General features: G+C 43.2%; 1 protein-coding gene and 1 non-coding gene across 14 annotated transcripts in view; both read right to left on the reverse strand.

The window, feature by feature from the left end:
* The window catches only part of MAP2K5 (mitogen-activated protein kinase kinase 5), a 332,934-nt gene that overhangs the window by 244,464 nt on the left and 71,619 nt on the right, over positions 1 to 16,851 (reverse strand). The gene's annotated exons all lie outside the window — the stretch shown is intronic.
* Positions 10,863 to 10,914, reverse strand: MIR9771E (microRNA mir-9771e). Its single transcript, NR_130594.1, has one exon. It is a non-coding gene; the product is annotated as a microRNA mir-9771e (primary transcript).

The raw sequence follows: 16,851 nt of genomic DNA on the forward strand, positions 1-16,851 counted from the left end.
GTGCTTCACTGGGGAGGGCTCTCCCTCTCCCTCTCTCTCTGACACACACATGCCTTCTGGTCATTAAAAAAAAAAAAAGGAGAAGGAACCTGGGAGACTAGCTGGGCAGCCACGGCAACAATCCTGGCAGGAGGGCAGGAGGTAACCGTGACTTACACTAGGATGGCAGGGAAAGGAGTCAGAGGTAGGCAGCCTTGAAATATTTTTAAGAAAAGCCCACAAGACTTGTGGGTAGATATGATTAATGACCTGAGAGAAAAAGGACCGCAAAGTTTTTGCCGTCACGAACTTGCAGAACAGAGTTACTATTTACTGAGAGGGGAAAAACTGTAGAATGAGCAGTTTCCAAAGGAATCGAGGGTTTGGTTTAAAATGATTTTGAAATGCTTCAAAGACCTCTAACTGGAAACTTCTGAGTCTGACGTTCAGGACTGAGGCCAAGGATGGAGCTACCCCTTTGGGTCTCCTCAGCTTAGAGATGACACGTGAACCTATGGAACTAAATAAGCCAACTTAGGAAGTAAATTAAACAGAGAAGAGGTGTGAGCACTAGACCAGAGCTTCTCTAAATTCAGAAGTCAGAAAGATGAGGTGAAAACAGTAAAGCAAACGAGAAGGCCCGGGCAGTAAGTTACGAGAGACCCCAGAGAACGATGTCCTTGAGACCGTGACTGCAGGTGTCACAGCTCCCACCGGCAGTTACTCTGAAAAGCACACGACTGACTTCAAAAGCAATACTTGGACACAACCGACCCTATTATCTGCTCCTATGAGATTTTAAAGATGGGTCTAGCATAATACACAGAAGGTTAGGGGTGTGCTGCATCTAAAGCCTGAGGAGAATTCACTAAAATACATCGCTACCAAAAAATAAACTGAATTTCTTTTTTTAAAGAATTATTTTATTTAACTTTATTTAATTACTTATTTTTATTTTGACCAGAAAGAGACAGAGCAAGAGAGAGAGGGAAAGTGAGAAAGGAAGCTGCCAAGCCCACTCGAACCACGGTCGGCCATGTAGCAGTCCAGCACCCTTAACCACCATACACCCTGCCAGCCCCCCAAATAAACTGAATTTCTATAAGAATCTTTTTTTTTTTTTTGGAGAGGTTTTTGCTATAGGGTGCGTGCACTCACCAGACAGAGACAGACAGAGAGAAAGTGAGAAATCACCCCTCCAGGGGGGAATGGCCCTGCTGCAATCCCTTCTCCTCCATTCTCTTTTCGGCATCTTGGGCATGCACACACACACACACACACACACACACACGCCCGGCGTGAGTTTAAGCCACCGGGTCCAGGACTTGAACCACGATCAACTACATGGAAGTCCAGCGACATAGCCATTATGCCTACTGCTGGTCCCTCTATAAGAATATTTAAAAGTAAGGGGAAAAAAATTGAAAACAAAATGTTGAAAAGTCCTACATCCACCCAGGATATAAGAGAGAATCAACCTGTGTTCACATCCCAACATCTGGAGTCAACACAAATTTATGTCATGCATAAGAACAACTGCATCTGTATTTTACAATGTTTACTGAAATTATTTATGCTTAGAATTTCAAATTCTAGGAGAACCAAAAAAAAAAGAATCGTCCCAGCTGACTCCTGTTCACAAAGTAAATAACCTAGAGCTCATCATATATTTCCTGATAAAGCTTTGTACAATCTCTCACAATTAGGGCAGGCACCTAATTTGTATAGCACTAGTCTGCATATTAATTTCTAACCATATTCCAGTCAAATTATTTTAAATTATGAGCAGAAAGCATTTATAATAGGGAGCACCTATGCTTCTCAAGTGATTGTGAGAAGGATATAATTTAAAAATGAGGAGCTGACCTCAGATCTGACTGTAAATAGTTCAGATTTCAGCATAACTGATAATATGATATGGTATAAATGTCAACTTATTTGCAACACAGACATGGAAATGAGTGTGGAGATCCTCTTCCCCCTTTGCTGCCTCTCAGAGCAAAGACCTGACGAGTGACAGCATGTATAATGACTTTCAATCCCACGGCAAGACAGAAGGCTGAGGAGGCAGAACTGCCACTGTCCTGGACGGATGCAGGTTGCTTTCATAAACCACGTGAGCTACATGCCGGTCACAGAAGTCCTACTTCTCATGCAGCGTGCTTCAAAGAATGCTGGAGAAGGGGGACACAATTGCTCTGTGAATTATTTATACAGTGTTATCAATCGTGGGAAAAGTTCTCCAATGGATGAATAATCTCAAACAACAACAAATCCAGTCACTGAAAGAGGGAAAGCAATAGTCAGACCTGGCTTAAGAAATAACCAGCAATTATAGAAAGATGATCTTATTGAAGATAAGCAGGAAACAAAGAAGGTGATGTTTGTTTTGCTGTCTGGGTCTTCTAGGGCACAGGTAGACCTCAAGAAGTGAGCAAAAACAACCCCCAACCTCTGGTTCTTTGCTCTCTCCTTTCTTGTTTTAATAAGAACCCTGTGGTTTTTGTGTGGAAGCTGCCAAGGTGTCGTAATAAACTAACAGGACCTTAAAGAGAAAATGAGAGAGAAGGGAGGGAGGAAAGAAGAGAGGAAGGAAAGACCGGGGGAAAAAAAAGGGTGTGGGCACAGGAGGGGCAGGAAGCAAGCAAGCAAGGGCTAAACATAAACAAGGTTACAAATGAATGCACCTGTGGTTATTAGCACACTGCAGAGAGTGATGGCTCTCCCCAACAAGAGAGCCAGTTCGCTGATTTCTAGGCAAGGATTTCACAGCTCGTAGGATGTTGTGGATTCCCTGCTTCTCTGTGCCTGGAGTGCCCTAGAGAGTTCCAGAATGCCTGTGAGAGGCAGGGCAGAGGCGGCAGAGGCGAGAAGACAAGGTAAAAAAGAACGCTCCTGAGAGCTGATCCACTATTACAGAAACTCGATTGGGAGGAGACGGATACAAAATGAGGTTTGTGATCATCTCCGTGTTTAATTTACACAACTCTTAATTCGCGTTAGCACAGAAAGCTAAGAGTTGGCTGTACTGTGAGTCAATTATTCAATCTACTTCCCTTTCAAAAAATACAGCATTCCTTAAAGCCAATATAACGTAGGGTGGTGTCCTTGTTCTTGACATTCTATTTACTGGCCAAAAAAAGTGACTCTACTGTTATGTAACTTTAGAAGTCTTTTTCCAACTTAGATGACTTTCCATTTCAGGGCCAGCAGGTAGTGTGGTGGTTAAGGTGCTGGACCCTCCCAAGTGGTCGACCACAGTTCGGGTCCTGGACCTGGCGGCTTGCTTTCTCACTTTCTCTCTCTTATTCTGTCCTTCTCTGGTCAAATTAAAATAAATAAATGAATTAATTAATGTTAAATAAAATAATTCTTTCAAAAAAAAATGAACCTGAGAGCTGACTGTGTTACTTGGTTCCAAAAAAATGATAAGGCTGAACGAACAATTCCGACGCAGATAGAAAATGAGCAAAACACTCCTTTGCTATACAAAGGTCAAGTGGTAAGTGCGTGAGTATACACATATATTCACCAACAAAACAAAAATCTTTTGTCATCTTCTGAGATTAATTTAAAAACTCTATGGATGAAAGGCCCAGTAGGTGGCATGATGGTTAAGGTGCTGACTGCGGTTAGTCAACTGCGGTTCAAGTCCTGGAACTGGTGGCTTGAAATTCATGCTAGGTACATGTGCGTGCATGCCAAAAATCCCAAGAGAAGAATGGAGGGGATGGTGACATAGCCAGCCTCCTAGGGGGTGATTTCTACTCTCTCTCTCTCTCTCTCTCACTGTCTCTCTCCTGCGAGTACACCCTATGGCAAAAAAAAAAAAAATCCTTAAAAACAAAAGCAGGGGTCCAGCAGGTAGTAGGGTGGTTAGGAGTGCTGGGCTCCCACATGGCCGACTGCAGTTCCAGACCTGGTTGCTAGCTTTCTCACTTTCTCTCTCTCTCTCTCACACACACACACACACTCTGTTCCTTTCTGGTCAAATTAAATAAATAAAGTTAAATAAAATAACTCTTGGAAAAAAATAAGCAAAACAAAGCAAAAACCTGTGGATATCATCTTTTAACACAATGACACATTTTAGAAACCAAAGGTAAACTAGCTGTGGTTCAGCTTAGGAACATGTTGTTGTATTACTTGGTCATTTTAGAGATCTGGTCATTTCGTAGGGTTTTTTGAGGGCAGATTTTATTACTATGTTTAGGGCTAGTGGTTAGGCTTTGGAATTTTAAGGACTGCTGTCACATACTGAAATAGCCCTCCACAGAAAAAGTTTCAAATCGTTTCAGGGAAATCGACGCTGACAGTTGTTGCCCTCCATAACAGATAAACACATTAGCCAGGCTCCCGCTGTTCAAAGAGGAAATCCAAAGTAAACAGCGGTTGTAAAAAGATGCATTTATGTAAACTGTACTAGTTCAGATAGCAGGTCTGTGCCAACCTCCCTTCTGCCTAAAAGTCCATTACAGACGCTTGACTATCGACTACAAAACAACCTGTGGCTAAGCAACGGGCTCCACACTGCTCAAGTAGCAAATCAAACATGTTATTAGGTTGTACATACTAATTTCAAGATACTGACTGTACACAGAGCTAATAAATCAGCCTAACGTATGCTGCAGGGATGGCTGGGTTAGAAAGAATTTCAATGAGAGGGAAACGGTGTAACCCTCCATTTTACCATTTCTTCTTTCTTTTCCTATTTATTTATTTTTGGGAGAAATTTTTCCTATAGGGTGTGTACATTCGCCGGAGAGAGACAGAGAGACAGAAAGCGAGAAATCACCCCCCAGGGGGGAATGGCCACGCCGCAATCCCCTCTCCTCCATTCTTTGTACAACATTTTGGGCATGCATGCACAAGCGCCCGGCGTGAATTTTAAGTCACTGGGTCCAGGACTTGAACTGAGTTGACTACGTGGGAGTCTAATGAGATAACCATTACACCATCCACTGGTCCTCTTCTTTCTTTTTCTTATGACATTTTCTTATTATTTATATTTAATCACTGTACAATATGATTTTCCAAAGTATGCATGTAGTACATGACAATCAAATCAGGGCTATTATTACCATATTTATCATGTTCAAAAGGAAACTTGACGTTCTTGTGCCTGTTCATCTTTTTAAAATTTAACTATTTTTTTCCAGAGGGCATGCATGCAGCCAGAAAAAGAGAAAGAGAGAAAGCACTCCCCAGTGGGATGCAGTCAGCACCACAATTCCTCCTCTTCCCTTTCTCCATCCCGCCAGGGTTTGGGGCATGCACACACATGTGCCCAGTGTGCTTTTCAAGCCACTGACGCTGGGATTCAAACAGCGGTCAGCCACACGGGGTCCAGCTTTCTACTCACAGGGCTTCACCGCTGCGCCACGGGGCCAGCCCTCATTTCTTCCGTGTACTCTGGTTCACCTCTCTCTTTATTTCCACACCTGCATCGAATGCGTGCTCTGCACTGCCTCCATATTTCCTCCATCAACAGATGCAGCCTGGTCCAAGCTTTTAACCCTCCCCACATCAACTAGAGCGATGCATTTTAACAGACAACCTAATTACTTTGCGATTAAGAAAGCGAACGTCACAGTGATCTCTTGGCCAAAGGTTTTGAAGGAATGTAAACCCCAATGATGGGGAAAAAGAAAGAAATGAAGTAGTTAGGCAACACCTGCAGAGGAGAAGAGAAGTATGCTGAGGATTAACCAGCTAGGAAACACACTTCTGAAATGGCTTGACTGCAGTGGAGTCCCTGCTCAGTTTCTAGGTAATCACTTTCCAAAATCAGGTACCAAAAAGGGTATTTTAGAAAAACCTCATTCTACTAACAATATTCTATTGTGCTTTCTAGGTTTTAAAACATGTTTCCTACAGAGAAGCTATTTGATTTGGGCAAAAATTTCCCATTTTCATTTTCACTTTATAGATAAGGAACCCAAGGGCTGGTGAGGGTGACGACTGCTCCAAGACACCTGTCTGATCAGCGCTGGAGCGGGAGGAGACCGAGTCCTCTGAAGCCAGTGTAAGCACGTGTCCCGGCAGGCTCTGAGAGCGCATAATCTGGATAGCCTGCAGATCCTTTCATTCCTCAGAGCGTCTGTGGATGTGGTCAGCGCTGATTTTTAAAAAGCAATAGGGAAAATCAATCAAATGACTCACTTTTCAGAGCTGCATTAACATTGTCAGGCCACTGGGGTACAATTTCCTAAATTACCTCTTCTAGAACACTAAATAGTACCCAAGTGGGTCAAAGAGTAAGTGCACTTCTGAAAGGTGAGCCATTTGTTCCCTTTGTCCCTACAGTACCAGATGTAATATGTCCCCTATGACAGGAATATTAACCCATTTCCATTAAAAACTCAAGAAACTGTCCCACCCTAGATGAAGGGGCAGGGAGGCTTCCCTGAAGGGCAGGGCGGTGGGCCGGGGTGAACATCTCTCTTCTGGAATCCTTCCCATGATACCCCTGAACAGTTTACATGGACTTATATGAAAACATTGGTTTCTTATTTGGTGGAAATTAGAGTTCTCAAAAAAATAAAAATAAAATAAAAATAAAAAAAAATAAAAATGTGAAGCTGATGGTGTACAGGAGCAAGATGTGCAGGACATCATGACAGCTGGTCCCATCCTGCACTGCAGTGTTTGGAAAACAAGCTCAGAGGCCTGGCCTCAGCAGTACATGCTGGCTGATGCTCCTATCTGGCAAGATGAGGCCGCACGGGAGACCCAGGTTTGACTCCCAGTCCGCCCTAACAGCCAGATGTGGTAGCATGTGTCTGTAGTCCCAGCTGTTAGGTCATCTGGAAAGCCATGACGCATTTTTCGATGTTTTTCAATGTAAAAATGCGTCATGTCTTTCCCGATGACCCAATACTTTGAATGTTGAGGAGGAGGATCCCAACAGCGAGACCCTGGTTTAAGCATAAATAAATAAATAAATAGAATAAGCTCAGGCACGGACCTTGCTTATGAAGTGAGATATGTACCACAAACAGCTGATATTTCACATGTATCATCATATGAGGGAGCCTTCAGAAAGTTTATGGAAAGTGTGTATTTAAAAAAAAAAAAACTAAGCATAGATTCTGAAAAAAAAAAAATTGCACCAAGATAAACTTGTACTTTAGTTCCATTTTTCCATGAGCTTTATGAAGTTCCCTAGTATTAAAGGTTACCTCTTTGCCTGAAAACAAAACAAAACAAAAAAATCCCTTGGCTGGCAAGTAAGCATATTATTACTTCTACTTTCCAGGAAGGCAAAGTCTCTGAATACACCGTGCGTTGCCTTAGGGATAGCTATTGAGTGATTTACAATTTGTGAGATACCTTAACAAAGCCCAACTTTTAAGTTTTCAGCACTGTTAGTCCCTTACTCTTCTGGAAGATAGCTCCGCAATGAAAATAAGACAACTTTAATTTAAGAATCATCCAGCTTCTAATTAAACTGCCATAGGCAGCTGGTTGGATAAGTTTTAATCAGTTTCAATCACCTATTGATTGGGATACTGAAGCCTAAAAAATTAAAAGTAAAAGATGATTGGGGAATTGTCCCATCTCAGAACAACAGTAGAGGCCTCTGTAAATAACTCCTCTTTTAACCATCAGCTAAATGAACACTTCGATACTGCAGTACAAAGTCTTCTGCAAAATTACTTTAACTAACAAGCAGAAATTTATCAGCTTCAGCCAAAATCGATGCTGAAATCAATTTGAACACTGGTTGTGTCTAAAGGGGCTCATTGGCAATTTAGGGAAATTACACCATGTAAATGCCTGTGCTTTAATTGAACAGTTTCATCAACGAGGCTGTGATTGCTGTCCATTCATTTATTTACTCTCACTGCAGCTACCATTCTGCAAAGGAATGGCTTTTGTCAGCCTTGAGAGAGGCACTTTATCTTCATTTTGTGGACTTTTGTGCATAACAGACTTCATGAAATGGGCATCTCATGACGAGGGTCAAAATAAACCAAGAGGGACTTTCTCCTTTAATATAAAAACAGGACACAAACTGCCTTCATACCTCACACGGTCGGGGACAGGCATCCGTGAACGAATAAGAGAATGTGTGCCACTTCCCTGCACACACCGCTGAGCCTCCACCTTGAGGAGTTATGTTTTGGACAACAGAAGGATTTGGATTACAGACCCAATCCCACCACATTCTTTTTGAGATGCCTTTGGTGACTTCCAAAATTATTGGATTGTCGGAAAAGTCATAATGTATTTTTTTCTACGCAAAAATTGTTTCTGTGCATAAATTGTGTTAGAACATTCTCTTTCAAAAATTAAGCACTCTTTTCTTTCATAGAGTCCTTCTGAGATTAGTCAAGAAAAGGTGCTTTCTCCAACCCATTTAGGAGATTAGGGCTTAAAGATGTCATATATATTATACTTTTAAAGCAAGATAAATGGGAGGAGAAGGTGGGGAGGGGTCTAAGTGGAAGAAGGAAAATGAATTTCTTTATGAAGAACAGCCAGTCAAAACATCAACAAGATTCACAGATGAGTAAATGCACTCGAATATATGCTCACAAAATTATGACAATGAAAAAGATCAAAGATAATATTTCCAGACAATCACATGTTTAAGTGGCTGAGGTTTAGAGATCAACATTTTGACAATGGATTAATCAGTCACTTCAAAGAGTCCAAGTTCCAGGGAAGGAGGGAGAGAGCAATTTGTCCGTATGGGTCATCTGTAAGGTACATGGGCCCGAAGCAAAAAGCAAAAATGCGAAGTACAATTGTAGTGTATTTGCTAGAAAATGCTGGCAGAAATTGTTGGGCTTGCCCTTACTCTGCTAACCTGAGCCCCCCACAGAACCAAAATGTAATTATTTATTAGAAGGGACATTGGGAAGAGACTAAGAAATAAGAAAGGCCAGGTTTCTTATTTATTATTCAGTGGTGGACCCATTCCTGACTGGCTCTGAATCCTCGGGGAAATCCACTAATTTATCTATGTTACCGTTTTTGTAAGTCAAATGCAATGTGACGCCTCCTGTGCTCAGCTACAATCCAGTGCAGCTGGGGGACGGCCCAGGCTCGGACAGTGGCCAAGCTCGAAGTAGACATGTGTTGGGGACTCTGAGCACCTGTGTTTCAGGACATGGAGGCAGGCAGGGCCTCTGTTTACATGGGTCCGCATTTCTGGGGCCTCCAAGGTAGCCCGGAACCTTCTCTTTTGCCTATTGGTCATTATCCCAGCTGCTGTACTCTGCACACACTCACTATAGATTATTTTCCAAAACAAAGATGAAAAGGAGAAGAACTAAATGGTGTACACAAACTTAACTCAGTATGTGTGTTTGTGGTAAAAATTCATTCTAGGGACCAGCAGATGGTGTAATGGCTATGTCGCTGGAATCCCATGTAGTCAACTGCAGTTCAAGTCCCAGACCTGGTGGCTTAAACTCATGCTGGGCATGTGTGCGTGCCCAAGATCTGGAGAGAATGGAGAAGGGATTGTGGCATGACCATCCTCCCTGGGGGGGTGATTTCTCGCTTTCTATCTTTCTGTCTCTCTCTGTCTGGCAAGCACACATGCCCTATAGCAAAAACCTCTCCAAAAAAAAAAAAAAATTTTCATTCTGTAATTTTATGCCCTATGTCACCTTCTCTAGCACTATACTGTTTCATTGGCTACATATTTTGTTGCTGAGACACTGAAAAATATCTTTTATTCATAGTTTTTAGGTAACTTTTCTGAAAACTTAATTATGGTTTAATCAGAGCTTTATGTTTATCGACTAAGTATACTGTTGCATTCTGCTGCCACGTTCGTAGCTGTGAAAGCACCGGCATGTTTGAGAACCTTGTGCAATACATACTTTCCACATACACTAAGCTTGTTAAAATGCTGTATTGATTGTGCCCTAAAGCAACTTCTAATTTTGTTTGAACATTTTTCATTTCATTATTTGAATTCACAAAACAAAAACCATGAACTTCGCTTTTAGCAATAACACTGTCCAGTTTTTTTTTCATTCTGTTTATAATAGTAATAAGGGAAAAGGATAAAAATTTTAGGATCAAGAAGACAACGTAATACAAAATCACATTTAAAAAGCAAATTAGAGCCTGCAGGTGGCATGGAGGTTAAGAGGCTGAATCCCACATGGCTGATTCTACCCAGACCTGGTGGCTTGAAAAACAAACTGGATGCGTGTGCATGAGTGCCCAAAATCCCGAGAGGAAAATAAAGAAGGAACTGTGGCATAGCCATCCCCCCTGGGGGGTTATTTCTCACTTTCCCTCTCTGTCCAATGAACACATGCACTATAACAAAATAATAATAAAGCAAATTAACGTTTTGCTCTTTTTTTTTTTTTTTTTCCTATAGGGCGCATGTGCTTGCCAGAAAGACAGACAGAGAGACAGAAAGTGAGAAATCACCCCCAGGGGGATGGGCACGTGCAATCCCTTCTCCATTCTCCTCTCGGGATCTTCGGCACACACACACACACGCGTCCAGTGTGAGTTTAAGCCACAGATGTTGGGACTTGAACTGCAGTTGACTACATGGGAGTTCAGTGACATAGCCATTACACTAACTGCTGGTCCCGCAAATTAATGTTTAAAAGACAACTTTAGGGGGGCCAGCAGCTGGCCTGATAATTAAAAGCACTGGACTCCCACGTAGTTGACCGCAGTTTGAGTCCCAGACCTGTGCAGCTTGCTTTCTCACTTTCTCTTTCTGTCTCTGGTCAAATTAAAAATAAATAAATAAATCATACCTACATACATATATACGTACATACATAAAAAAAAAGGGGGCAACTTTATACTAATTCCCACGACCTGATCTCCTTTAGTGGCCTGCTTCTCCAGATCTGCCTTAGGTATACAAATCAGAATCTGATCATACTGGGTTGTCAGAAAAGTCATGACATAGCTTTTCTATACAAAATGTGTCATGACTTTTCTACGGACCCAGTATTTCACCCTGCCAATGCGGCAATACCACAGAAACAGTTCCTCCCCTCAAAGTAACCCACAACAGAGCAAGGGGAAAGAATTATGGCAGAAAATTAGACAGATTAGATGCCTTTGGACTTCTAGTGAATTATTTTCCGAAAAGGCAATTTAAGTAAATACCCTAGATGCTATGGTTTACGAATATTTGCTTGTGCTAAATACCAGCCACCAGACTACAATTTTCTAACACATCAAATATTGTAAAACAGCTAAAAAAAATTAATGTGTCTTGTAAGTTAAGAAATACACCACCTCCACTAGAACAACTATTCAATTACTCTAGAGGTTTGCTTAATTATTTTTATATTATTTATTTTATTTACTTAATTATTATTTTTTAAAATTTTCTATAGGTCACATGTGCTCACCAGAGAGAGAAAGAGAGAAAGACAAAGAAAGAGGAAGTGGGAAAGCAAGCTGCCAGGTCCAGGACTTGAACTGCAGGCAGCCAGCCTTCACCACCACGCCACCTGCTGGTTCCGAAGCTCGGGTTTTAAATTCTGAGTTTCTGATAAATGAGACCCAAATGATAGGGCCACGTAACAAGCTATGCTGCAGTACAGTGGTCAGCCAAGGAACGGCTAACATCTCCTGAAAAGCCTCTGAAATGAATAACTAAAGCTGGTCCATCAGAGTTTCAGAAGTATGCATTACACCCAAGAGGATTTTGGTTAAGAATCAGGCTCTATAGAGCTAAATGTCAAACAGAAAAACCACATCTTGAGAAGCACCCCAAAGTACTGGTGCAGGTGTCGGAAGGCCAGCGTTCTTGAGCTGACCTTGAGCACGCCACTTAAACCTTCCAAGCTTTCTCCTTCCCACTGGAAAAAGGGGGGTAACCCCCATCTAAGCAAGGACTACCAGGCCCCGAGTGATGAGACCCAGCGTGCTGCTCTGCTCTGAGCATACTCTACTCGACCACACTGGCCTGGACGCCACACCTTCATGCCCAGTGGAGGGCTTCTGCCTGAGGCTCCTTCTGCCTGGAAGATTCTAGATTTCCCCATGGCTGGCTCCGTACAGTCCTTCAGGCCTCAGCTCAGAGACTGCCTGCTCCAGTCAGCCTTCGTGCACCTCTTCTACACTCCTCACAACATACAACGCCGGTGTCCCCCGACTTCAGTATAGCACGTCCGTGGTGCCTGTCTGACGCCCAGTGTGTGCTCCAAGAGACGGGGGCCCTGGTTTGCCTCCTCACTGCCGGACTACACATGCTCAGAACAGCCGTGGCACATGAGTCAGTACTGTTACATGAATAAATGAATATGAAACAATTTAGGAGAACTAAACTGAGCGACACTGGACATAAAACATTCCTGGCAGCTGAAGGCAGAATTCAGTTCTAGAATTCTAAGACTCCAGAGAAACCTCGATGGTTATCTCATGTCCCAAGTCTGAGTGGGCAATCTCTTCTCGGAGCTTCTGATCTACAGCCCCATTGTCCTGCCTTTTTTTTTTTTTAAGATTTAAAAAAATGTACTTTATTCTCATTATTAATTTGGTACAGGCACATGTGCTCACCAGCAAGAGACAGAGAGAGGGAAAGTGAAAAAGCAAGTTACCAGGTCTGGGACTCGAATCATGGTCAGCCATGTGGGAGTCCTGCACCTTAACCACCATGCGATCTGATGGCCCTCACTGTTCTGCTTTCAAAGTAGTGGAATTCGGCACCTCCCAGAGCCACTGGGATGGACACACTTTGCATTCCATCCTTCGGCGGTGAAGAGTCATTGTCTACAGGTTAACTGCAGAAGTACTCACTAAGTCCCTGCAGTAGGTCATGCTCTGTGCTGGGCGCTGTGAGGACACCCGGCAAGACAGCTCAGTAGGCCTTTCCTCCAGGGAGGCATCCAGGAAGCAGATGTAGGAGGAGCGCTCACTCCCTCGAGCCCAGGGTAGACTGTGACAACACACCTGGGACGCGTCTGTGCTCAGCAAACGTGTGCTACCTGCAGGAACGCACTGCATACTTGGGTTCTTCCCCTGATTTCTGTTATTTGTTTAGTTTCATTTTGCTATAGGGCACATGTGCTCACCAGGGACAGAAAGAAAAAGAGAGACAGAGAGACAGAGAAAAATCATTCCCCAGGGGCATGGCCACACCACAATCCCTTCTTCTCCATTCTGCTCTTGGGATTTTGGGCACGCACACACACACACCCTGCACTGCAGACTCCAAGCCGGCTGTCATGGAGCCCTTTGATTTTCTCATCAGATGAAAGTTAGCCAGTTCCTTCAGTCACTTCTCAGCTCGAATACCAGTTCCTCCACGAGGCCTTCTCTGGTCCTTACTGAGGAAGGGGTCCTTACTGTCACTGTTTGGTCAGCCCCTGGCACCTGTGTACACACATGAAGACACATGTGGTCCCATGCTTACCTGTGAACGGAACCTCTGCATCCATCTGGACACGGCCTAGGGGGGCTGGCTGTGCCCACTGTGCCCACACAGTGCCCTCCACACAGCACACGCCCAGAACGTGGTGCTCAGCAAACAAAGGAAGGAGGACTGAGCCAGCACAATCCCAGACCCCTTGCTTTCTCTCCATGGCCCTCCGCACTCTGAACTGTCCACCTGCCTCTGAAACTCCGCACCCAGAATGAGACCCACGAACCCGAGTGGAGGTCACAGGAAGAAGTCAAACCCAGACGTTACACCTCCTGACGCGGCCACTGAGCAGACTTGACATTACACTACGCCTTTTCACTCTCTAACAAAGGTGGGCTACTGCAGTGCTTACCTGCCCACAACCACTTAGCTGGAGACTTTCAATTTCTTTACCCAGAAAACATTTTACTAAAATAAAATAGTAGAGGCCAGTTGGTGCCACCGTGGTTGAGGCGGCGGGATCTCGCATGGCTGACCACGTGGTTCAAGCCCTAGACCCGGTGGCCTGAGAAGCACGCGGCGTGTGTGCATGCCCACGGCCAAGATCGGAAGGGGCTGTGCAGTCCCCTCCGGGCGGAGTGTTTCCTCACTGTCCCGATCTCTCTCTCTGGCGAGCACACGTACCCTACAGTGAATTAAAAACTAAAAAATAAATAAAATATTAGCGGTCTTGCCACTTCAAAACTATTTTTTCCTTGAAAGAAGATAGTGCTGAAACACTTAGATTCAGCAAATTCTTACTTGAAATATTACCATAATGTATTGATTTTTACCAGACTCAATTGACTGAAAAGTTGTTTGTATAGCAATATCGGCCAAACCAATATACTAGAACCATTTTGTTACCCATAGTAATCAAGTGCATTTCTGAAGTATAATTATACTGTCATAAAAAATAAAGCCAAGATACCCTTTTCCAAGCAGTAAAACAATACAGGCTATAAAACAGGAAGGAGAAAAGGCTAAATAAATGAGATTTTTTAAAATGAAATTTAGTGTCTTTCAAAAACACCGCTGCCTCTTTTTCCTTCCCTTAAGCCAAGGTTAGCAGAAAATGATCAATACTTCAATCTCAATAAACTATTTCAATAATAGTTAATTCGGGTGGAAACAGAGTCTGAAAATCTCTGCTCGGCGACCTGTGACATCCTGTCATGTGGGTTAGATGCCAATAATCTATCATTGCCATAATGGATATGAGCGTGCATGAAATTGTGGGGACGTGGGGGTGGGGGAGCAAAGGTGGACAAGGTGTACGGGCCACAAACTCAGGTTCATTCTTCAGACTCTAATCAATACGATACACATTATTGTATAAAACAGACCTATAACAGTAAATGCTGAGAGAGGGAGAGACGAGAACATACATAATTAATTTTATTTGACAAATACTCATTGATTTTCTGAAAACATTCATGTCCTCGCTGTCACATGATCCTGGAATACAATCTGGCCACATACAAGTATTTAATTTTGCATTAGGATGATGCCTTGTTTGCGTGTTTAAAATATGATCTTCACTGCGAGGAATGAGCTCTTCATTTGATTGGAAATTTAAAGTCAAAATAAATCAAACAATCACCTAGCTCTAAGGTCAATATTAAATCCATTTAAAAACTACTCTTAATTTACGACATACGTCAGGGGACAAAACATACAGAGGCGTGGGGGCCACTGACACGGTGAGAGAAGCTGGAATCCCACCTACTGCTCTCTGTTTAGTGAAAGGTAGGGGGTGAGAGGGCACAGCCCCGTGGCCAAGTGGTTAAGGGAGCTGGATCCCACGTAGCCACCATGGTTCTAATCCCAGCCCTGGCAGCTTGAGAAAAACACTGGGCATCTGTGTGTGCATGCCTAAAATCCCAACTGGATGGAAAAATGGAGAAGTGATTGTGACATGACCACAGTCCACTAGAGGCTGCTTTCTCCCTCGCCCTCTGTTTCTGTCTCTCTCTCAAAAAAAAAAAAAAAAAAAAGTGTTCTGGGTACCAGCATTTTCACCATCCAGGACTCGTTTTGATAATGTTTCCCCTCAGGAATCCCAGATTTTAAAATATTTTGTTTACTAAACAGCACTTACTTTGGACAATTCACATGTATATCTCATTTGATATGTGACCATCAGAGCTTCTAATTTTCATGAAATAAGTCCCATTACACATTTATTGTTTGAATTGGCCTCTGTCGTCACATTATAAGGACAGAGTACTCAACAGCTCACGTGACCTCGATCACACGTCTAGGCACCATCGCCAGCCCACTGCCCAAATGTATCTTAAAGAAGGCAGCTGGTGACGATATCGATGGCAAGGTCTGCCCTGACTGATACGCACCATGTTAGTGCTGGGAAAGGCAGCACTGCATGCTGTGAGGAGACGTTGTTATTACATGCAAATTCAAATGAATAAGGTGAGAGAAAAGAGGGAAAAACCACTGTCTTTGAAAATTAAAATTCTTTCCCTCTTCTTATTGTCTCTAGATAAATTCTAATTAACTTTTTTGTTTGTTTGTTTTGAGAGAGATGTTTTGCTATAGAGAACATGTACTTGCCAGAGAGACCGGCAGAAAGTGAGAAATCACCCCCCAGAGGGGATGGCTATGTTGCAATCCTTTCTCCTCCATTCTCCTCTCAAGATCTTGGGCATGCACACGCACACTCGTGCACATGCGTGCGCACGCATGCACACACACACACACACACACACACACACGTCTTGAGTTTGAAGTGGTAGCCGGTCCAGGACTTGAACCGTGATCAACTAATGGGAGTCCAGCAACGTAGCTATTACACCATCTACTGGTCCCATGTTCTAATTAATTCTTAAATAATGGTTTATATTAAATCTTCAAGACACCAAGTAGGCAGCGTATATGCTACCTGTTACATCGCTGAGAAAATTCTACCCAAAGCCCAGATTTGACTCTTAACTGGACTGTGGAAAAGAGTTGGTTGTAGAAAATACACTGTTGTTTTGGGAACCAGCAGTTAGTGTAATGGCTATGTCACTGGACTCCCACGTAGTCGACCGCGGTTCGTGTCCCGGACCCGGTGGCTTAAAACTCACGCCGGGCACGTGTGCGTGCGTGCCCAAGATCCTGAGAGGAGAATGGAGAAGGGATTGCGGTGTGACCATCCCCCCTGGGGGGTGATTTCTCGCTTTCTGTCTCTATGTCTCTCTCTGTCTGTCTGGCGAGCGCACGCGCCCTACAGTGAAAATCTCTCCAAAAAAAAAGAAAAAAAAGAAAATACACTGTTGTTTTCAAAGACCTAGAGATAAAACACATGGCCAATCTGCATTCAGGGAAAAAAAAAATATAAAACATGATCCTTCAGGATTGTTGGCTGATTCAGGATGATTTAAGCCTAAGAGTTAAATATTATTTCATCTCTGGACCTGAAGCGGAGTGACTGGCTTGGGAATCAGTTTTTCCAGAGAACCTGGATATATTGTCCAAGAGAAGAGCATCGTGGCTCGTATGCTGGGGCAATGAAAGCCGGG

Source organism: Tupaia chinensis, unplaced genomic scaffold (genome assembly GCF_000334495.1).
Source record: "Tupaia chinensis unplaced genomic scaffold, TupChi_1.0 Scaffold000377_2, whole genome shotgun sequence".
NCBI lineage: Eukaryota > Metazoa > Chordata > Mammalia > Scandentia > Tupaiidae > Tupaia > Tupaia belangeri.